Source organism: Malaya genurostris, chromosome 3 (genome assembly GCF_030247185.1).
Source record: "Malaya genurostris strain Urasoe2022 chromosome 3, Malgen_1.1, whole genome shotgun sequence".
Classification (NCBI taxonomy): Eukaryota; Metazoa; Arthropoda; class Insecta; order Diptera; family Culicidae; genus Malaya; species Malaya genurostris.
In genome coordinates, this window is record NC_080572.1 from 53969776 (window position 1) to 53995355 (window position 25580).

At 36.8% G+C, this 25580-nt stretch overlaps 1 long non-coding RNA gene across 1 annotated transcript; it reads left to right on the forward strand.

Moving 5' to 3' along the window:
• The first annotated feature begins 16133 nt into the window (after positions 1 to 16133).
• LOC131438183 (uncharacterized) lies at positions 16134 to 24771 on the forward strand. Its single transcript, XR_009230890.1, has 3 exons — positions 16134 to 16233; positions 23541 to 23669; positions 23857 to 24771. It is a non-coding gene; the product is annotated as an uncharacterized LOC131438183 (long non-coding RNA).
• Positions 24772 to 25580: the final 809 nt, after the last annotated feature.

Here is a 25580-nt window from a genome sequence, read left to right on the forward strand (position 1 = left end):
CTGTTCTAAATTTATTATAAAAAATATTTGGGGCCACTTGAGGGCGCACGTGAGCCGGAATTCCATGAATTTCTTCTCTCATGGATGTGTCGAAAAACACAGTAGAATCAGAAGTATCCAAGAAATGAGCACGGTTGGAAACAAACGAAGAAGGATTAATATTCTGAGCCATGTAATCAAAATACAAGGACATAAAACGGGTTTGAGAATTAAGCTCAACTAACCTTTCGAAATTTTCAATCACCAGAGGATTCAAAATGTCGCATCGAATGAGCAAACGATATGAGAGATCCCAGAACCGGTTTTTCAATGGGAGAACACCCGCCAGCACTTCGAGGCTCATCGTATGAGTCGATTGCATGCAACCCAAGGCAATACGCAAACAACGATACTGAATTCTTTCCAGCATGATGAAATGAGTGTTCGCCGCGGATCGGAAGCAAAAGCATCCGTATTCCATCACGGACAATATCGTTGTTTGGTACAGCCTGATCAGGTCTCCTGGATGGGCACCCCACCACGACCCGGTTATTGTACGAAGAAAGTTGATTCTTTGTTGGCATTTTCTTTTCAGATATCTAATGTGACATCCCCAGGTGCCTTTGGAGTCGAACCAGACCCCGAGATATTTAAATGTGAAGACCTGAGCTATGGTTTCACCCCCTAGTTGAAGCTGTAATTGTGCTGGTTCTCGCTTTCTCGAAAATACAACCAGCTCAGTTTTCTCCGTAGAGAACTCGATACCCATTTGAAGAGCCCATGTGGATAAGTTGGCAAGAGTATCTTGTAACGGCCCTTGCAGATCGCCAGCTTTGGGTCCTATAATAGACACAACGCTGTCATCGGCAAGTTGTCTTAGCGTGCAAGATGTGTTGATACATTTATCGATGTCGTTTACGTAAAAATTGTATAGAAGGGGGCTTAAGCATGAGCCCTGAGGAAGACCCATGTAACTGAATCGTATTGTCGACAAATCACCATGCGCGAAATACATGTGTTTCTCAGACAATAGATTATGTAAAAAGTTGTTCAAAACTGGCGAAAGACCATGCTGATGCAGCTTCTCAGATAAGATATTTATAGAAACTGAGTCAAAAGCCCCCTTAATGTCTAGGAAAACTGACGCCATTTGTTCTTTACGAGCAAATGCCATTTGAATTTCTGTTGAGAGCAACGCAAGACAATCGTTCGTTCCTTTACCCCTGCGGAAACCAAATTGTGTATCTGAAAGTAAGCCATTAGTTTCGACCCAATTGTCTAGACGGAAGAGAATCATTTTTTCGAACAATTTCCGGATACAGGAAAGCATAGCAATCGGCCGATACGAATTGTGATCGGAGGCTGATTTTCCTGGTTTTTGAATGGCGATCACTTTCACTTGTCTCCAGTCACGTGGAACAATGTTGTCCTCAAGGAACTTATTGAATAAACTCAACAAGCGCCTTTTGGCGGGGTCTGGCAGATTTTTCAACAAGTTGAATTTTATTCTGTCTAATCCCGGGGCTTTATTGTTACATGACAAGAATGCAAGTGAGAGCTCTACCATCGAAAACGGTGTTTCGTTTGTATTTGGTGTCGAGGCGCGGGTGATCTTCTGTTCCGGAACAGAGTCTGGGCATACTTTTTTAGCGAAATCGAATATCCAGCGGTTGGAATATTCCTCGCTTTCATTCGTGGTGTTATGATTGCGCATTCGTCGGGCTGTGTTCCAAAGAGTACTCATAGATGTTTCTTTCGTTAAGCCGTCTATAAACCGACGCCAGTAACCGCGTTTCTTGGCTCTAATCAAGTTCTTAGTTTTAACGTCTAACGCCGCGTAATTCCGGTAATTATCAGGTGTTCCATTTTTTCTGAATATTTTATACGCGGAGGCTCTCTCCGCGTTTAAATTTGTGCACTCTTTGTCCCACCACGGGTTGGGAGGACGGATGTTAGTTTTCGCGCCGGGTACACGTTTCGTCTGAGCTTGAGTCGCGGTGTCGAGAATCAAGCCAGCCAAAAACGTGTACTCTTCCTCCGGAGGAAGTTGTTGAGTTCTTTCAAGTTTCTCAGATATCGAGGTCGCATAGCTATTCCAATCAATATTTCGTGTGAGATCATACGAAACATTGATTGTCTTCGATGGTTTTGAGCCGCTGGTGATTGATATTACGATCGGTAGATGATCGCTACCGTGGGGATCAGGAATTACCTCCCACGTGCAATCCAACCGTAGCGATGTCGAGCAAAGGGATAAATCCAGCGCACTTGGTCTTGCTGGTGGTGCAGGAATCCGTGTCATTTCTCCCGTATTCAAGATTGCCATATTGAAGTTGTCGCAGATATCATGGATCATAGTTGATCTGTTATCATCGTGAAGACAGCCCCATCCCGTACCGTGTGAGTTAAAGTCTCCTAAAACCAACGTCGGTGCAGGAAGGAGCTCTACGATATCACCGAGCCACCGATGCCCAACCGAGGCTCTTGGGGGAATGTAGATGGAAGCAATGCAAAGGTCCTTACCTTTGATTGTAACATGACATGCGACAACTTCAATACCTGGTATCGAGGGGAGGTTAATGCGATAGAAAGAATAGCACTTTTTGATCCCCAAAAGTACTCCTCCATAGGGATTATCTCGATCCAGACGAATAATGTTAAAATCGTGAAAGTTTAAGGGTATTTCAGAAGTTAGCCAAGTTTCGCACAATGCAAATGCGTCACATTTCAGATTGTTTACTAGAAATTTATATGAATCTATTTTTGGGATAATACTTCTGCAATTCCACTGTAAAACAGTGATTAGATCCGTGACCTCGGTGGATGATTTAGCCATCGAAAGATACAATCGCTGAAAGAAGGGGCCAATTTGCAGTCAACTGCTTCAAATATGTTTTTACTGTTGGCATGAAAGCAATTAAAATGCTTCTAAGAGGGTCTGAAATATTGAAAGTTGTAAAAATCCAGTCCACAACATCAGAAAACTTGATAAGTCCAGCACCTAGTTGGTTCTCTGGTGGATTTTCAGGGACGCTTGGGGATTTTTTAGTCCCTGGAAGCGGTGGGAATTCCATCTCGGAATTGAGTTTTCCGAGACCAGGAGCTTTTTGCTTCGGTGATTTTTCCCGATTCCCGTTAGCTGTAACTTTTCGAAGCCCTTCGGAAGACACTTTCGAACCCTTACTAGGTAGCTTATGAGAAGATTTATTCATTCTTTTCCTACAGCTACGAGGGACCGCTGAAGATGGACCTTCCAAAGGGTCGTCAGAATCGCTCTCGTCAGTTGACAAGCAGGCATATGGATTCGTTGCCTGTTTAGGAGGGGTGGCACTCTTAACCATCTCGGCAAAGGAACGCTTGGAGTGTTCCTTCAGGGAACGCTTCATCCGATCTCCTCGCAGTTTGTAAGCGGGACAGTCAGAGAGGTCATGCGGACCCTCCTTACAGTAGAGACACTTTTCAGCATCCTTACCGCAAGAGCCGTCCGCATGAGCTTCCCCACAGTTAGCACAACGTGGCTTATTGCTGCAATGGGTAGCTGTATGCCCCAGTTGTTTGCAATTGGTACAATTCATTATCCGGGGTACAAATAAACGAACAGGCAAACGAACCCGGTCCAAGAGGATGTAGTTGGGCAATGCCGAGCCGGCGAAGGTCACACGATAAGAGTCTGATTGGGGATAAGACTTTGTTCCATCCCCGGCGATCGATACTGAATGCAATCGCTTGCAATCCAGTATCTTGACATTCTTAAGTGAGGGGTCTTTAAAACAACCCGCCCCGTACTTAAGAATATCCTCGCAAGTCAAACTCGAATCGGTGACCACACCGTCGATTTCGACTTCACGAGCTGGCACGTAGACGCGGTACTCCAGCGTAAAAGGATCATTTTGAACAAGCTCATTAGCCTGTTTTGAGCTGGTAAACAGGACCCTGAGCTTGTCTGGCCGTATTCTATCTATACTTTTTATGGTATTATATCGCGAATTCAGGTCCCGCGATATTTTTAAAATATTCAGTTTTTTTTTCCTTTGATTTGGTCCGGAAATAGACCGCGTAAGGCCCGGCCGGTAGTGCGAGCCCATCAGGATAGCTCTTTATGCGGGACTTTTTACTGACAAGGGAAGTCTCCATTTGAACATCGGGAGCGGGGGGGGCAGGTTTTAAATTAGACATAGCGGAACTACTTCCGCGCAAAAACAAATGATTCGGGGGGAAATATAATGGTCAAATAAAGAAATAAAAATAAACGAAGTAAAGGTACTTAACTAAGATCCAACGGGGGACACCAAGCTGGACTTCGTCGATCGGCGTATCGCCGCTTTGATGATGTGCAAAAAACCTCCGAGAGGAAAAGGCACACTTATATATAATCCTCACACAATGGCCGCTTGTTTATAATCCTCACAATTGGCCTTGATCGGCGAAACAATAATCGGCTAACGGTACCGTTTCGATCGACCGCTCGCAATAAGGCACTGTTCTATTATATAATACGAAAAAAAAACCTATCAGAGGAAAAAGCACTATTGTCTATCACACAATATCGTCCGACCACTTTATCACACACACACAACTGGTTTTCAATGCTTTCGCAGTAAATCCAAATCACGTCCGTTCGCTCGGAAGGTTGAAACGGCAATGAGTTGGATAGTTGACCGTACCTTTCAAGTGCCAAGTAGTCTAACTGCTTCATTGTCTTAGCTATTGGTAGTTTGGGGAATATCGAATAAACAAACATGGGAAATTTCGATAGACATGAACATTAACTCGATTATTAAAAATTCTCCAGAATCATAAATGAAGGGTGGCGGTTCTTATTTAAGTTTTCTATTATCACCAGCAAGTTTTATTCGTTTTTTTCGACTGTTTGAAGTGTATTGAGATGTGTTCCAAAGTCCTAAAAATGAAAACTAAAACAGAAAACAATTAATTTATGTTCATTTTGTAGCTTTTTGCCTTTCTCATATAGAAAGGATATGCAATCGACTCAGTTCGTCGAGTACGCAAAATGTCTGTGTGTGTGTGCGTATGTATGTATGTAATGTTTTTTTGCACTAACTTTTCTCGGAGATGGCTGAACCGATTTTCGCAAACTTAGGTTTAAATGAAAGGGCTTGTGGTCCCATACAAAATTACTGAATATTATTTGGATCCGACTTCCGGAATTAAATTGTGTTAAAAATTTTATACCATCACTGAAAAGGGCGAAAAACCGGAAAAAGTTTTCTAAATCGACCTCAAATCTTCTTTTCTTTTTTTTTTTCTTTCTTTCTTTCTTGATAGTTTTTATCAGTAGACGGTAAAACAAACCGATTTCGGTTATTCTTTTAAGAATCGAAGAAAATTATTGTGAAGAACACCACAGTATTATAAATGATAGTATGATTGATATGAGAAAGGCATCATTATACCACTAGGTGGATTAAAACAGGTTTTTACGGCTATCGTACCTGGTTTACCTTTAATCTATTATCTTAAACCAACCTCGTTTGAAGGGTGCTGTCTCCTTCAATTCAAGAAGGATATTTTTTTATTTCAAGAGATCAACTGACGACGGCAAAACTAAGTTTCGATTGAAAGAGAATCGTATGAAATGTGTGTGAGAGTGTGAAGTTTTACTGCACTATTCTACACTCATGAATCGGTTCTGATGCAACACGTGGATCAATAAGTTTTTTATTCATCAAACATCACGTTCGGGAGCAACACTTTCAATCCAGTGCTTCTCTAAAATAATGTTGCTCCTCGAATATCGAAAATGCAACGAACGTCAACGATCATTGTTCGCTTTCCTTCGCCTTTGTTCTATAATCGCTCTGGTATTCGGACTTGTTTGTATAATCGGGAGCGAACGAAGCCGATGTAGCATCGCTGCTGGCATGTAAGCCTTTTATACACAGTTGAGATTCACATTGAAAAAACCCCCGCATGACTTAACGCTAATGTGGAGCGAATATTCATGCAGCGATTATCGTCTTTGCTGTCTTTGAGACAAGCAAATTAAGACTTTTCCTCTGATCTGCAGTTGCCTACAAAGAAGCTTACATATTTTCAGTGATTAACATATCTGTCAAAATGGAAAATTGCAACAAAAACTCAATTAATTATCGTTCCTCATAAGCCAAGAGCCTCTATTATTAAACCAAACAATAATCTCGTTAACAAATTAAATGGCTTGGAATTGGCATGGCCTGATCAAGCAAAATACTTAGGTTTAACGTATGAAAAAAAAATCACTTTCAAGGATCACATTGGTCAAGTTGTTGTTCCACCAAGAAGAAAACGCTTCAAAGGATTCAGAATAAAATTCTGAAAATAATTTTGAAGCGTCCTCCCTGATTTAGTACAAATGATTTACACAGACTCACAAATATAGAACCATTAGATGTAATGTCACATAATATCATAAGCAAATTCTGACAAAAATCGATGCAATCTTCAATTGAATCGATTCGCTCTCCGTATTAGTTAGTAAGCTAATATATAAGTCCCGGGAAACAAAAACCGTAAAAAAGTTTCTAAATTGGACTCAAACCCACACAAATCAATAGCAATGATCAATAGACAACTAAACAAACCGATTCCCGCTATCCTGGTTCCCGGTCTCCGGTTCCGGAAGCACCGGAAATAGTGGTCATAAATCCCAAAATGGATCTCACTCACTTTTCTCAGCGATGGTTTGACCGATTTTCACAAACTTAGATTCAAATGAAATGTCTCAAGGTCCCATACGGAATTCCTGAATTTCATCTCGATTCAACTTCTGGTTCCGGAGTGTTAGGGTAAAGTGTGTTCAAAAATTGTACATCATCACTTAAACCGGCGAAACAAAAACCGTAAAAATTTTCCGTTTTTCCCAATCTTAGGGTCAAATGAAAGTGTTATGGTCTTACCAAAAATACTGCATGTTTTCGGATACAACAAAAACTTAAATCATCGTCCAGAATAAAATCTAGTAAAGTTTGCACGTCATGTTAATTGGTGTCTTTACGAACCGATTTCGATTATACCGGTTCTCGGGTTCCGGTGCTGGTAATACATATAATAGTGAACCCACTTCGTTTTCTAATGGATGACCTAACCGATCAGAGAACTGTTTCATTATCTATGTTATACTAGTTAATGCATATACGAGGTCTGTTCAAAAAGTTCCCGGAATTTTTTAATTGCGCGCGTCTGGAGAGTCCGGTGGTCAAATTTTTTTTATTGTGTTGGTACATATGTCCCTAATGTATGGTGAAATTTTCAGCTGTGTTCATTGTTTACATTCTGTCTTGTAGCGGCTGGTGTAGACGTGTTTTTTTGAGCTCGGCGATTTTTGTTAGTTTAAACAATGGAAGAATTGAAGAGTCAAAGAATTTGTATTAAATTTTGCGTGAAAAATGAAATAAAGTGTAACCAAGTGTGCGAAATGTTACAGCGAGCCTACGGTGAGTCTGCTATGAAAAAAACAAGTGTTTACGAGTGGTATAAGCGTTTCCAAGATGGCCGCGAAGACGTTGAAGACGACGAACGCTCCGGTCGACCCAGCACGTCAATAATCGATGAAAATGTGGGAAAAGTGGGAAAAATGATTATGGATGATCGCCGAATCACTATTAGAGAAGTTGCTGATGAAGTTGGTATATCAGTTGGCTCATGCCATCATATTTTTTCAAATGTTTTGGGCATGAAACGAGTGGCAGCAAAATTCGTTCCAAAACTTTTTGCTTATTCGTGATTTTTTGGCTAAAAACAAGACTTTAATCATGCCCCAACCTCCTTATTCACCAGATATCGCTCCGTGTGATTTTTTCCTGTTCCCAAAGTTGAAGAGACCCATGAAAGGACAGCGTTTTTCATCGATTGAAGAGATAGAGGCAGAATCGCTGGAGTGCTACAGAGCATTACAAAAAGTGACTATCAGGGGTGTTTCGAAGACTGGAAAAAACGCTGGCATAAGTGTATTATATCTAGGGGGGATTACTTTGAAGGGGACCATATAGATGTAGACGAATAAATAAATATTTTTTTAGAAAAATGAGAATTCCGGGTACTTTTTGAACAGACCTCGTACAATCCCTAGGTGTCTTTCAAATATCGAAGGGAAACATTTTAAATAAAATACCACAGTAGTGTATATGAGAAAGGCATCATTACATTAGTTAATGGATTAAAACAGGTTTTTGATTCAAATTATCCCTTACTCCCCCCTTAATCAAAAGTCGGAATCGGATAAAACTCACCAATTTTGTAAGTCTTTTAATTTGATTTTTTTTAAGAAATTTGATTTGGCCTATTTTGAGAAAACGATTAAGCTTCTCTATTCCTGATACCGGAATTCGAGAGTCAATGTAATCGAAGTCAGTTAAATTCCCCTAATGAATTATAAACCAGCTCATTTGAACCCGAACGCATACCAAACTGAATTGTTGAGTTCCTTTCAAGATCAAAAACCGAATACCCGTAAAACTGGAACAAGTTTATTTGGTCCTCGACTACCATAATCTGCAATCCCGATAAATCTGATAAATTTATGTGATATTTACATTTTTACACTGATCACGCTGTATCCCCTGAACCGGAAGTTGGATCTGATTAAAAAACAAGAAGTATTATGGGATCTTAAGACCTTCCATTTGAATATAAGATGGAAGAAATCAGTTCAGCCATCTCAGAAAAATTAGTGTCATTACATTAATTTAGTTACACATATCATTATATAATCCACATATCATTATATAAGCTCAGTTCATCGAGCTGAATCGATTGGTATATGACACTTGGCCCTTTTTTAAGTTTGAGCTAATTCTATACCTAGTTTTGCCATTCTCATATAGAAATAGTGTCATATACCATTCGACTCAGTTCATCGAGCTGGAAAATGTCTGTGTGTGTATGTATGTGTGTGTGTATATGCCAAATAATCTCACTAGGTTTTCTGGTTTAGGAGGTGGCTGAACCGATTTTTACAAACTAGGATTCAAATGAAAGATCTAACGGTCATATACGGAATTCCTGAATTTCATCCGGATCAGACTTCCGGTTCCGGAGTTATAGGGTAAAGTGTATTAAGTATTGTACACTGTCACTTAAACCGGCGAAACAAAACACGCAAAAAAGATTTAAACTGGACTCAAAACTACACATAACGATAGCTGTTATCAGTAGGCAACTAAACAAACCGATCCCGGCAATCCTGGTTCCCGGTCTCCGATTCCGGAAGCACAGTTTCGCGGGAGTTATAGGGTAAAGTGTGTTCAGTATTGTATACCGTCACTTAAACCGGTGGAACAAAAAACGCAAAAAAATTCTAATCTGGACTCAAAACTACACCAATCGGTAGGTAATCAAGCAAACCGGTTTCGGCTTTCCTGGTTCCCGGTTTTCGATTAACGACGGCAGATGACAGTCATATGCTCAATAATGAATTCACTTTTCTCAGATATGCAGAACCTATATTTTCAATCTAGGGGTCAAATGAAAGGTCTTATGGTCCTACCAAAAATTACTGCATATTTTCGGATTCAACACAAAAATTTAAACCGCCTTTATAGTACGATGAGAAAATCCTACAAAAATTTAAATAAAAACTAGTAAAGTTCGTACGTCACGTTAGTTGGTGGCCGTACGAACCGACTTCCGGGTGCTGGAAGTACATATAATAGTGATCCAACTTCGTGGACTTAAGTACACTGAGGTCTCTTTCTACATTTTTTTCGCACGTTTTTTTTATACACGGCTTTTTTTAAACGGATTCCGGAATTAACACGGTTTTTGTTTACGCGGTTTTCGCAGTTAACACGGTTTCTGGTGAGAGTTTAAAAAGCACTGTCATTTGTTTTTTTTAAAGAATTAAAAAAAAGGGAATAGGTTGTCTGTAAGAAAACGATTATGTCGTTCCATAAAATGATTAATCAGTCTTCGGATCTTCAATCCCTGTCGTAAATTACACGACAACGTCTCTTCCGCTCAGTTGTGGTGTATGGTGTCAGCATCGTCATTGATATCATCGAGAATTTCGTAGCTTTGAAGAACTAGTCGGATTTATTAACTTCAAATCTTCATCATATCGAACAGTACAGTATAACCCATTTGAATTATATATTTTGCTTCAGCATATAATAATACCTTTTCTAATTTGATCCATATTCATCTCTATGAATTCTCCCCCTTTAATTCTGTCGCTGAGTGCATAGATCTTCTTTAGCTCTTGGCTCCTGGAAATTTTTTCTGGCTACCTAGAGTTTCATTGATTCAAGGCTTCAGTCTTTTTCAAGGCTACCTGAATCACTAACAGTCCTTTTAAAGACTAACAATTAGCCAGCCTTTCTCAAGGCTATACAAAGAGTGATATTAGAGTGACTAAGTGATACAAAGAGTGATATTAGAGTGACTAAGTGATATTAGAGTGACTAAGAAATTAATCAGCCTTTTTTAAGGCTAGCTATTCAAAGAACTATTATTCAAACTTCAAAATTCAAAATTCCATTCATTTCAAAAATGCCTGCGTCCAACCGAAAAGGCAACAAGCCTAAGGCTAAAAATAAATCAATACGGAATGAATCACAATCCGTTATTCAACATTTTTCTAATAACATTCACGATCTTATAGAATCTGAATGTAAAAATAAAAGACAACGGACGGATTTCCCTTCCGTTGATCCTATGCCGTCTAACAATATTTACGAGATTCTTCCTGAATCCGATTGTAGCGACATAGAAGAAAATTCTTCAAAAATTCCCAAAATTGACGCTTGTCGTTCTGGGAAGAAACATCAATCTATGCCACCAGTGACGGTGATGATTTCCGACTTCAAAGCATTCCGTACTGAGCTTTCTACTTTTCTCCCGGAAGTAAAAGTCTCATTTCAAATCGGACGAAGAGGAGAATGTCGAGTCTTGGTGGATGGATTGGAAGATTACGAATGTCTTATTCGATATTTGACCGAGAAACTTCATAAATTTTATTCATATGATATAAAATCAGACAGACCCTTCAAGGCTGTCTTGAAAGGCTTATCAAATGATCAAAGTATTGATGAAATTAAAAATGAACTAAAAGAATTGATTGGTTTTGCCCTTTCCCAAGTAATACTTATGAAAAAAGAGCGAATGGTACTTCTAAACCACGCTCTGGAATTTCCCATGAACTTTACCTAATACACTTCAATCGAAGTGATGTAAACAATTTGAAAACTTTAGAAAAAGTACGTTTCATTTCCCACATTAAAATTCATTGGGAACATTATAAACGGCATAATCGTATTGCAAACTTAACGCAATGTCGTCGTTGCCAAGGCTTCGGTCATGGAACCAAAAATTGTCAAATGGATATACGGTGTTTGAATTGTGGTAAATCGCATTCGAAAGACGTTTGTCCAATGAATGAAACCACTGATAATTTTTCATGTTCAAATTGCAATGGAAATCATAAATCCAATTGTTTGAACTGTCCTGTCAGGGAAAAAATTTTAAACGCTCGTTCGCTTAGACAACAAGTCAAATCAACGACCTTAAATTTACAGAACATACCTGAAAATCAAAAAACCGTTACAAATGCCACGCCTAATTCTTCTAAGGCACCTATTTCTTCGAATTTAAAACAAAAAACAGGTACGCCTGCCAATTCGTCTTCTAACGAAAACAATTTATTGACAGATAGATCGACCTCGTCGTCATCTTCTTCTAATGTCAGTTATGCTGGTATATTAGGTAGAAATCTACCACCTATTTCTTCTAATGTAAATAATCAAAACACAGGACCGCCTTGCAGTTCATCTTCTAACGAAAACAATTTATTAATAGGTAGACCGGCCAAATCATCTTCTTCTAATGGCAGTCTACCTACAAATATTGCTTCAATGCCATTCGCTTCTTTAAATGAAGTCGATTTAGGCGATACAACTGAAAATAAAATGATCTACCTACAAGATCAACTTTTTCAAATGATCATCCAAATGACTTCGACTTCATCACTTTTTGAAGCATTTCAAATCGGATGGAAATTTGCAAATAATATTATAATGAATTTAAAATTTAACAGTGATGTTGAATAATTATTTGAATATTTTAAATTGGAATGCTCGATCTTTGAAATCGAGTGAAGATGAATTTTATAATTTTCTCGAAGTTCACAAAATCCATATTGCCATTGTGACAGAAACTTTTCTTAAACCAAATGTAAAATTGAAAAGTAATCCACATTATGTGGTTCATCGATTTGACAGGTTTACTGGAATTGGTGGTGGAGTTGCCATTTTTGTCCAACGGCAAATTAAACATCGAATTTCACCTTCTTTCAATACTAAAGTTATTGAAAGCTTGGGAATCGAAGTTGAAACCATTCATGGAATTTATTTCATCGCTGGAGCATATTTGCCATTCCAATGCACCGGCGAACAATTAAATTTCTTTAAAGGCGATTTGCAAAAACTCACAAGATATCGACCGAAATTTTTCGTAATAGGGGACTTAAATGCCGCATGTCCAGTGGAATTGTAGGCAAAATAACAGTAATGGTAAAATACTTCATAACCAACTCTCAGCTGGTTACTTCACAGTTCTTCATCCCAGTAATCCTACTTGTTTCTCTTCCGTGAAAAACCCGTCTACAATTGATCTGGTTCTAACGGATCAAAGTCACATTTGTAGTGAACCGATTACACATGCTGACTTTGACTCAGATCATCTTCCTGTAACATTCAGACTTTCCAACGAAGCTATAATTAATCCTATTAGTTCTATATTCAACTATCATAGAGCTAATTGGTTGGATTACAGATCTCACATTGAAAATCATGTGGATCATGAAACTATATTAGAAAATTCTGCGGACATCGACACAGCAATTGATAATTTGAATCATTACATCATTGAAGCTAGAAATCTTTCAGTTCCCAAAGCTCAAACTAAATTAAATTCTCCTATCATCGATGACAATCTTCAACTGCTCATTCGGTTGACGAATGTTCGTCGACGACAATATAAACGTTCTCGTGATCCTACTATGAAAAACATAGTTAAGGATTTACAAAAAGAAATTAAACATAGATTTACTCTTTTGCGAAATGAAAATTTCGCTAATGAAGTTGAACAAATTGCACCATATTCTTAACCTTTCTGGAAACTTTCTAAGGTTCTTAAGAAACCTCAGAAACCAATTCCTGCTCTCAAGGAAGGAAGTCAAATACTTCTTACAAATGGCGAAAAAGCTCAAGAACTTGCTCAGCAGTTCGAGAGTGTACACAATTTTAATTTGAACGTTGTGAGTCCTATTGAAAATGAAGTCTCACTGAAATATGAGCATATTTCAAACCAAGTGTTATCACACGATGACATTATTGAGACGAATTTTGACGAAATTAAATCAATTAATAGGAAAGTCAAAAATATGAAGGCTCCTGGTAATGATGGAATTTTTAATATTCTTATTAAAATCTTCCCGATGTTGCCTTGAAACTCCTGGTTAAAATTTTCAACAAGTGTTTTTCATTAACTTACTTCCCAAAAAGATGGAAAAACGCTAAAGTAATTCCTATCCTGAAACCTGATAAAAATCCAGCAGAAACATCAAGTTATCGACCAATTAGCTTACTTTCTTCTATCAGTAAACTCTTTGAAAAAATTATCTTGTTGAGAATGATGTCTCATATAAATGAGAATTCAATTTTTTTACCAGAACATTTTGGATTTCGTCATGAACATTCAACTACTCATCAACTTGTAAGAGTCACGAACATGATAAAAGCAAATAAATCTTCTGGGTTATCAACTGGAGTTGCTCTTCTAGACATAGAAAAAGCATTCGACAGTGTTTGGCACAAAGGTTTAATAGCGAAAATGTCTGATTTCCAGTTTCCTATTTATTTGATCAAAATGATTCAAAATTATTTAACTGATCGTACTCTTCAGGTTAGCTATCAGAATTGTAAATCTGAATTGCTACCCGTACGAGCCGGTGTTCCGCAGGGTTCGAGCGTAGCTCCAATCTTGTATAATATTTTCACTTCTATTCTTCCAAATCTACCCGTTGGTTGTCAGAAATCGCTATTCTGTGACGACACAAGTCTGTTAGCCACAGGTAGAAATCTAAGAGTGATCTGCAGTCGCCTACAAAGAAGTTCAAATGTTTTCAGTGATTATCTGTCAAAATGGAAAATTAAACCAAATGCAGCAAAAACGCAATTAATTATCTTTCCTCATAAGCCAAGAGCTTTTTTTCTTAAACCAAACAATAATCACATTCTCAAATTGAATGGCTTGGAATTAACATGGTCTGATCAAGCTAAATACTTAGGTTTAACGTATGACAAAAAACTCACTTTCAAGGATCACATTGAAGGAATCCAGGCAAAGTGTAATAAATTTATTAAATGTTTATATCCTCTTATAAACAGAAATTCTAAGCTCTGTCTAAAAAACAAATTGTTAATTTATAAACAAATTTTCAGACCAGCCATGCTTTATGCAGTACCAATTTGGTCAAGTTGTTGTTCCACCAGGAAGAAAACGCTTCAAAGGATTCAGAATAAAATTCTGAAAATGGTTTTGAAGCGTCCTCCCTGAGTTACACAGACTGACAAATATAGAACCATTAGATGTAATGTCATATAATATTATAAGCAAATTCCGACAAAAATCGATGCAATCTTCAATTGAATCGATTCGCTCTCTGTATTAGTTAGTAAGTTAGTATATAAGTTCCTTTTCTCCATTACACAATACAAGTAGGTTTAGAATTTTCCATACACAAAAATCTCAGAATTGCGGAACAAATAATGTCCTCATGGTAATAACCAAATCATATATATATATATATATATATATATATATATATATATATATATATATATATATATATATATATATATATATATATATATATATATATATATATATATATATATATATATAATAATGCTTAAAAGTCACCACTTGTGGCTGAACACCCAATTTAAATCTTAATAATTTAATTTTAACTCATATTCCAATAAATATTTAAATAGTTATTTAAAAAAAAAGTATGACTAGACCCTTCTCGTAACCTCAGGCTGGTTTTTAGATTTTCGTTTTTATTGTGAAAAAACAGTTACATTTTATCAAAAACAAAACAAACAAATAATCAAAGCTACGATTTTTGGAATTATTACGCGGTTTTTTTTGCACGGTTTCCGCAATAAACACGGTTTTATTTTACACGGATTTTTTTAACACGGTACGTAACTCCAGTGTTAAAAGAGACCTTAGTGTATTTCCTACACGAGGAAAGCACTTTTTAATTCTGTATGTTATACTAGTTAATGTGTAAACAATCCCTTGGTTTCTTTCAAAAATCGAAGTTAAACATATATATATATATATATATATATATATATATATATATATATATATATATATATATATATATATATATATATATATATATATATATATATATATATATATATATATATATATATATATATATATATATATATATATATATATATATATATATATATATATATATATATACATATATAACTTCGAAATGTGGACGAAAAAATTGGAACTCATTATGTTAAAACATAATAGCACAGAGCGAGTACACAGTGCTGGATAGTATTATTATTATTATTAATAGCAAACGAGAATGACCACGAGCTAAGAGCTTCTATATTCAATCAAAAAAAAAAATAATTTGCACACAACATTGAAGTTATATGTTCATTTACCTTGCATGATAGGTGATTGATTTATTGTTCCATTGAGTATAATCTGTGCTGTTTGATATTGCGTTTTATAAAAATATTTTAAATTACGATAATAGTAGCGAGTAAATTTTGTTTATAAGCATTAAATTTTCGCATCCACATCTAAGAAAAAAAATTTCTCCTAGTATCCACTTGTTCTCATTTGCACTAGTGGTTGCCCTGTCAATTATTTCAGCCGGTATGCAGTGGGCATAACACTGCAATGTTTTGATCACTCATGCTCCGCGCAAGCTACAGAACTGACGAGAGTCTTATCACTTTGAGATCGTGAACAACGTTTAAGAGAATGCGCGAGAGCACGTGCGATCATGCTTGTTCGCTTATAACAAACAAGTGAGAGCTGCTGGTAACTCACCCGTCTCATTGGTGGAGCGCAGCGCTGAGCTCCACTAGTCGGTCTGTTTTCATTGGGGAACGGTGGGTCTTTAGCTCCCGGTGCGATCAGTGACTTACATTCGCTCGTTCGGAAAACTTGTATTTCGCTTTCTCTCGTGTGCGTCTTTGGAAGCAAGTTTGGGTAAAAAAAGTCTTGCAAACGTGTATTCTGGAACCGGTGGTGTGTGTGTTTTGGTTTGGCTCAGCAGCCGCAGTAGAGTGGAACGCGAGGACTGGAATTTGGAGTGCGTGTGCCTTGCGCGCCTTGCCGGTATCCCCATTCGGACGGTTGAAGTGGTTCTCCCGGTTTTTTCGCCTTCCCGGGTTTGATGCTTGCTAAAGTGGCCTCACAAAACGATAGAAACGTTGCTGGCGTGTTTGATCTGCTCTGGATAGTGCAATCGATAGCGTGTGTTTGTGGTTTTACGAGGAAGTGGAATTGCATGCGGGTTACTGCAGAACGTGGAACCTACGTGGTGAATTCGGGCTGACAGAGCCCGATGTGCAACCGGAGAAGTGCGGTGTAGAAAGTGGCGGATATATCGAGCAAACGGGAAAAAACTTCTATGGTTTTTCGTAATTGAATGAATTGCGCAAACGTTGATGGACAATGTATTAACTTACCGATGTTGGAGAAAGCGAAGAGCTAGATACTGTCGACTAGTGTGAGCTTTTTTTCTTTTTCTAGGGGAACAACATCGTGAGGCTCAGCTTCTTCTGCTATAAACTTGTGCGAAACCCAACGTTTATATGAAAACGAAGTAATAATAATGATGGTTCCTTTCCATGAGAAATGAGTTGAACAGTATACGGAGATAGTTAACTTTTTATTATAATTTGTTACTTCGAATAAACGCAAGATTTTTCCCAAACCCCAATTGTTACCAATTGATCAAACTCAGAGCCAAAAAGTTAGAACGTTTGGTTTTACGTAAAGCTTTAAACAAAGTTGAAAGCATTGAATCTTTTGTGCTTGTCATCTTATCCGAGCAAACGACACCAATGCTTCCCATGCTGGTAATTTTCTCTGGATGAATTTGATGAGAAAAAGATGTATGGATCTGATTTTGGGAGCATGTTCAAATGAGGAAGACAGTTTTACTGTTTTCCGTCTCTGGTGGCACGATATTGTTTGGTGCTTCACCACAGTATAAACTAGTATTCATCACGCTATTTATCAAAATATACAAACATTTTTGCTGATTACGCTGATAACGCGGGAGTACCTTTCGTTCCGTTATGTAACCTCCTTTGCTGGCAGAGTGTACCGACTGATGTTTCCGTAAGGAATCACGTACCGGTAAACGAAAAACACCGACTACCTAGACACAGAAACTATGTTTAAAGTTCATGTGCTGGGGTTTTCACTTTCCATGAAAACACTACCGTTATCGGTATAAGGGTTTCCTCGAAACAGATCAGTGTTTGGAAATTATGGCGTTTGGTTTGTGTTGGAAGCTAGCTAGGAGAAATGTTTGATTGCATAAATTAGTATTTTAAATTGTATGCTGTAAGTGATAATATTTTTCTGTTGGATTTGAATGTTTTTCGTATTTGTTAAGTAATACTTTCTTCTAGATGATGTTAGATTATTTATTTATTTATTTACTATTATTGTGTCCATCAGATAGAAGATCTGAATGGACAATTAGAGTGGGAAAAATCTCATCCCATAATATCTTAAAAATTCAAATCACAGTAGATCGTTTCAGTTTTTTTTTTTCGCAAAATGACAAGACACATTCATTAAAGTTTAACGATAGCTAAAGTAACGTAAAACATTAATGAAAACCAAAAGCCCAGTACGAAATTTATACGAAAATTGTTATGATATTCTTGGCGGCGCGATCAGAATCCATCCATGTTCTAAATTAAGTGAAATGGAATATTGCATGTTGAATGCATGTCTCATGGGATTGATCTTGGACGTAAATCTGCATTAAAAAAAATTTCATGCACTTTTATCGCATGATTACATTCCGATGCGAAACTTGACCTTTGGAAAACCGACCTAACCCTTTGTGTAAAAAGTAGTTGCCTAGTTGATGCTACGACTCTTAGAATCGTTCAAGGTCGGAATTCGAACGCAAGTCTGCAGTCGCTTGTAGATCCAATTGGTTCCAGAGAAATATGTTCCGAAGCACAATGTAATGAGTAGATAAACAAAAACATAAATTTTTAGCAAACTTCTAAGGCTTGTTCGCGACAAAATCGGGACAGTTTAAATTTGAAATAAAACAAATTTGCTGTTAGTTCAATCCAAGATGCATTTTTATCATTTTATTGTGCATTATTAGCCATCTTAAAGTTAATTTAAGTTACTTAATTAGGCTGCATGAAGAGATTACGAACTTTTGTTTTTATTCCAGCCATTAGAGTCTGTGCAGACTTCGTTGCAACCGGTTCAGCTGCTTTTGTCCAAGATTTTCGATTTTTTTTTATAGTTGTAGCTTGTTGTTTATACTGAGAGATTTTTCTCTTTACGAGGAAGTTAGGTGGATTCGTCTCTTTCGGTACAACGTGGACTCCATTCGCCTCATATCATTTTAAAACAACTTTGGCACAGTGACAGGATGCTAAATCAGACCAGAATAGTGAATGTGTGTCACGCTTGCGTAGGAATGGTAACAATATTTGCTCGACCACATGCATATTGCCTGGTAAACAAAGTATGTTTCGGAATCTTGCCCTTTTTCTTCGAACTCCACAAACGGAATTTCAAACGAGTGTTAGGTAGACGTTAAGCATTAAAACCATAAAGTATGATTTTCGCATTTTTTACGCTTTGCGGGACGATCAATTATGTACAGATTGCGGATGATTCACAAGAAAATTTTCCTACACCTAAAATGAACCTTGAGCCAGGGCCGTTCACACTTGCTCTTCTTTCGACGTCATCTTCGATCTAAAAGCTTGTAGTATCACCAAAAATTGATTTCGAATTTTGCGGTTTCCTCGCCTTTTGAACCCCCGCCCCTCTTGAATGATTCTTGCGCACGGACCTGATCCGTATCAAAATCTAATGCGGGTTGGAGATTCAATGCATAGGGCCCAATCTTACAAGTCAATTGTATGTATATGTTACGACCTGAAAACTTTCGTAGTGTTCGTTAATCCAATCATGCAATGGTTTTGTACGCTAAGAGCCGATTGCGGAGCCTTTTGGAACAGAATGGTGACTGTTCACGAAAGAAATACGAAGACTTTGCTTTGATGGAATAAATAACAGTTATTTCTGTAATAATAAATGAACATTATCGTTAGTAAAAGTAACTTTCGTTAAAAATTGGTACCTGTTCGAAGAGTTAAAAATGAATGCTCGAAATGTAGGATTATGCGAATTAGCACAGTTTCTCGATAGCGGAGTGATAGCGCACCTTGCTAGCAATTGGTAGAATACAGGTTTGAATCCAAGGGCCTATCTTTTATCTTTTTGGCAAATGTCCTCTACATGTTGCTCAAGATAAAGTGAATAACTTCAGACTTACTATATAGTCTAACAAAGTAAAAAGAGTTAAATAAATGGAAAAGAAAGAATAAAAAACAACAATTAAAGTCAATTTATAAACCGAGCGAGCTCAACAGGGTGTTCCGAAAAGTTTGTTTGTTTTCGAGAGGTGTACAGCAAAAATCATGAAATTTACACGTGACGCAAATCCATATATAACTTGAAAAGTATTTCGTCATACACCTGGGTTTTGAAACAAGAATGACTTGAATCAGTCTGTCACAAAGGTATGCAACTTATTGCGCTTTTATGAACAAGAATTAGAAGCTTATTTTGTAAAAATGATTATTATCTGTAATTTAGCAGTTATCATAAAATAATGCACAAATTAAAAGGCTCAATAGCAGGTATTCAAGATACGGCTCGAAACGCTTCATTTTTATTGCACAAAAAATACGATAGAATATATCACAAGGGCAACACTCAAAACTCCAAAAATTTTGAAATTCGTAAAACTGGTCTAACAAATGGACTGCTTTGTGGATGCAATGAAACACACTTTGGAAACCATTATTCACCTTATTTATTTTCACCTTGTCTCTTCGCTCCTAGGGTATGCCGAATAAACGAGAATGCTCGCTAACCTTTTTAAGATAGCAAGGTTATCATTACTCGAGAACAGACTTTTGAAGTAAAATATACACTAAAGTCGTTCTACGAAGAAGAGTGATGAAGCTTTCTTGACAATTCCGCAAATGATTTTGTTGGATCAAAATTCAATTGTGTGAACCATTTTTATTAGAACATAACATTTTTTAAAGAATCTCTATAAACGCTGTTAGATTTTTAATAAAACTTTCATAGATTTTATGTAATCAAAATCAAAATATTTCGAAAGACAAAAATTAAGCACATTCCTGAAAATTTCAAGTTCGGTTTCTTAGCATCCTGAATATTTTGAATTTGTGAAGAGAGATGAAGCTTTCTTCACAACTTCGCAAATGATTTTGTTGGATCAAAATACAATTGTGTGAACCATTTTTATTAGAACATAACATTTTTTAATGAATCACTATAAACGCTGTTAGATTTTTAATAAAACTTTCATAGATTTTATGTTATCAAAATCAAAATATTTCACAAGACAAAAAGTAAGCACATTCCTGGAAATTTCAAGTTCGCTTTCTTAGCATCCTAAATATTCTGAATTTGTGATATGTAGTTGGGAAGTGGTAGTAATAATAGTAACTAATTGAGTAATAGTAATCTTTATTAATACCAGATGGATTTTTGCAATCTAGAGCTTGTTGGATAGGCATTATCATAATTAATCTAAGTCTCTTTGATTATTGGTCGATATTGTCATGAAATCCAAAATTCGTGCTCTTAAATGTGAATTACACAACTCGAAAACATCCCTAAGTAATATTTCACACATTCACGCGGAACTGGTTTGGTATTTTCATGTTATTAGACGGGCATTCGGAGCTTCCACTGTACTTTCAAGTTGCCTAAAAATGTACGTGTACGTGTAAGCGAAAACTGTTCTGTATTTTCAAGCTGCTCATCGTGTGCGTTCAAGAAACGAGAAAGTTCATGTGGAATTAAAATTGAACCTTTGTTGAGCTTGAACGAGGACAATTATAGTTGCTGTGAAGCTTCTGGTTACTTGTGAAGAAGTATAGGCTTAATTTATTTTTTTATTCATGATTCATACTATTTAAATGATACATTTTTTTTTCATCTTCACGATGAATTGAAATTGTAGCCTTAATTTCCATTATTCTTAATACAGAAAACATGAGTACATCAAAATAGCTTAAAATATTCTAGATTGGTTTGCCATAACTGTATTCTCGATACTTTTCAAATTATTCTGCATGAATCTAGCAAATAGAAGCAATTCAAAAACGATGGCTTCATCCTCACAATATGTGTTAATTAAGCGAAATGTTTAAATGCACTAAAATTGATCATTTATCCATAACTTTTTAGGGGTAGGATTACCATATTCAACATTTTTTCTGTAAAACCACAGATGTTTCAATCATTTTTGCTACACACGTTCTCACATTTTTGAAAAAATCACTGATTTCTACAACTTTTTATAATAATGTTGAAAAACGTTTTTTAGATTTTCATAGACTTTTATGTATTTCATGCATCACAGATGGAGAAAATGCAGAGGTCATTCTTTGTAATCGCATCACGTAAGAACGGATGGACGCATTAACATGATTCTTTTTTTTGTTTGATTAGTTTCTACCCTTGCCGGGTTCGTACATCAAAAAAATTAGTAAAATGTGCCGTAAAAGTGGGAAAAACCTATGAAGTTGTTTTGTATGGAGAATAAAATGTTCTGTTGAAAAAGTCGCCTATGCTTGCTGGATCATCGATAGGTGGCGCATAACGAGTTGTATAAGTGTTTGGCCGTCGAAGAAAAAAATACTACATCGTTGAAAAATACGTTTGGCATATGACTGTTCTAGAAAACCGTGCCTACAGCGGAGGAAAAGTTAATTAGTTATTTATTTTAGCCCGGTTCTAACCAGAAGAAGAAGTTCTGATATCATTTACCAGTTGATGAATTGTGTTCAATGGAATCAGATGAACAGTATTAGTCATCGCGGGCTCGTGATTAACAAATCAGAATTTTTTTAATGAACCTATGAAAAGATGCATTCTTTTTTCTAATGATTTAGATTACACAGAAAGAAAAGATGAAACTTACACGACATGTACATGTACTATGAAATAGATTTCAGTTGAAACGAAAATCTGATTTGAAACCATGGTTGATGTAAAATTACATTGAAATGCATTTAGTTTTTCATTGAACAAGACTGTATCCGCTTAGTTTGTAATGTATCTTTCCATTCAATTGCCAGCTTCAAATATGTGAATGTAAATTCACAAAATATTTTTATCTGTGTAGACTAAGCGCCCACAATAAGTGACAATTATATATCAATGTTCAAGATGATTACCATAATAGACTGAAACTGCCATTTTATCTTTCATATTCTATGAAGAATGTTCAAACTGGTAAGATTGATATCAAATTAAAATTTAAGCGGCGTCCAAGTGCCACAGTACCTGAAAATATCCATTTTATTATAGCTCTGAAGTACACGTCGTACTTTTTGGCAACTTGAACGTACGGAACAAGCTCTGAGAAAACTTTCTCGCTGCTTAAAAGCTGTATAAGGAACTGCTTCAAAGTTTGTTCTGTCGAGTGAACATTCACATATGACTTTATCATTTATGTCGAAGCCATTAGAAAGGGATCTCTGATCAGTGCATTAACTCAAAGGATGAGATAACAATTTGTGCTTTCGCTCAAGTTTTGCTCAACAGAAGCATTTCAAATTTTCACATTAATTTTTGGTGATATTTCTTGTCTGAGCTGAAGCGAATGTGTGTCGAATTCCGTAGATTTTAGGTTAAGTAATCAGAAAAATAATGAAGAGAACGTTGGACAATTTTGCCCGAAAACATAAATTCGAACAAATAATTTTTGGGCGAGACGAAGTTCGACGGGTTAGCTAGTTATATATAAATCATAGGTTGTTATAGTTTTTAATTAGTTTTCACTAAGAATTATTGCAATGACAATATCGAATGTTTTACGAGCTTCCAATGACCTTTTTCGAACTGTTTGAAACAACGCGTCTCCATTATTTTTTAATTCGATGGATCCGTCTGTTTTCATCAATGTCCAAGTGTTTCACACAGCTGTTGTATTCGATCTAGTTACCATCAGTTCCGAGCCCCGCGTGGTATCCGTTTGCTTGACGACTGTCGATAAATTGCTTCAAGGTTATGGAAATGATCTCAACGAGCCAACACAAAACGAACCCAAATGTTTTCTTTCCGTTGTTAGAATTCAAGTTCATCGCCAAATGCCGCAATTAAAAACAATCATAGCGAACTACTACCGCATACGAACGCCATTCTTGCATTGGATTGTATCTAGTTGTTAAGTTTGTATTGTTTTCCAGACCCAAATGGACGGACTTACGCAGTGCGCCGGTCAGTCAGTTAACGTATAATTAACCAATTCTGTTACTCATACAATTCTCCTGCGTGCAGACGAGTGCCATCGATGAGTAGTGCATCATAAAAATATGGTAATTATGATCGATGCTGTTCGATGTACACATCTTACTGCTCTGCACTGACCACTGTAACCGGATGATGTGCCAAGTGTTGTTCATAGTAGCGGATGTCTTTCAAAGGTCGAAATAGTACTCGCAGTGTGTGCGCCCGAGAAAAGGTGAAAAGCTATTGATTGCTAATATTTATGTTCATCGCTAGGGGTGCCGGTGGTGTTGTGTGGTGAAGTGCTTTTTTCCCAGCAGTAACGGAGCGTCGACAAGGGTTGAGCGAAGAAAAAGCGAGCCGCTAAAGTTAGCAATTATATGCTTTAATGATATTTTACTGTCCCCTCGTGTCTCTTCCAACGAAATAAAAGCTGATCCAAAGGTTTTGTTTTCACTGCAGCAGCGAAGATCCCAGTGAGAGATAGGAGCTGAAATATATACAGCCCGAATAAAAACATCATTTGACATCGATTGTGTTTCTGTGTGTGAGTGCATATATGATCGCGAGTGTACGTGTCGCGTAATACGTCAGATTTTTTTTCCTCGGCCTTTTCTGACTGATGGCAATCGGTGATTGTTGAACAACGCGAAAAGACTGACGGAGAAAGAGAAAAAGTGTGATTAGAAGGAAGATTTAACGGATTAGTGATAAATTGTGGAGTGGAATAAAAGCTCCATAATAGCACCTCAGACCCTGCCTGGATCGGTTGGTCCGGTTCCAGCGAAGAGAGTGCTCGTGTGCGGGGAGTGTGCCCGACTATCACTGGCTGGTGAGAAAGACTCGACGGTTGCCGTCAAGTTATTTTCACCGCGTGAAACAAGGTCAATAGGAGTTTTTTCTTCTCTTCTTAATCGGTGGGACGGTGAATTTTGATTGGTGTGGAAGAAACCCTGAATGGAAGGTGCGCCGAAGCAAACGTAGCTAATTAATCGTTCTAGTTTGAGAATTCGTGTCTGGGAATTGTACGGATAATTGGTTCATTACCACAAACGAAAGGCGCAGTGTTTTGATGCTAGTCGTTGTAATTGGTGTTGTTTGAATACTTCCGAGATCGACGAGCGATCGGATATTTGTTACGGTCGTATACCGGCATCAATTTTTACCAGCTAAGGAACTCATTGAAAGAATCTGCCGGTGAGTACAGTAGATGAATTAATAAAAAAAATTGTTTTGTTTTTTATAGGAATAGTATTTTGTTTTCTCGCTAACAATGAATTTAATGAAAAAATATTCCATTCTAAATATTGATTATGGAGACGAAGTCTTTGGTTTTAATTCCAGTTGTTTAGCTTACCTCTCCTGCACTATTTCGATTAAACCAATTATTCGAAAACAAACGAAACAAGCGGTATTTTGCACTTCTGTTACTTTTGTATATGAATATGGTATTATATTCGCAGTTTTCATTGATATCACTACATCCCTGGTACGATATTAGTGTACTTTTTTTTCCATAAATACGTTTATTTCTTAAGGCAGTTTACATAAGTTTTTCTTCGCCGTAGCATCACTTTTACATAAAATTCTTATCCTAATTTAATTCTAACATAGTCACAACGATTTGAATTTATTAAAACATATTCCTCTTATTACTTAAACATCATCTTAGGTAACTCGTCATTAATTATGAAATCTACTCGGAAATATTATTTGAACCAAACGATTAACTTCTATAGATTATAAAATAAGCTGATATTTTCATACATTTTGTTAATAATTTCATAAACTGTTTCGAGTTTGTTTGTATCATTACATAATTTTGATTCTAATTTAGCTATTGGTTGAACTCATGGTCGCAGCTGGAATCAGAACTAAGTCTTAAAAGGGGCCTTTATTAAATTGAAACTCCAATTTTCTTTATGAAATGATAAATAAGTTTCATGTATGAAAGGTCACGACAAGCAAGAATGTCTCGAACTGGGACATTGGATAGTCTA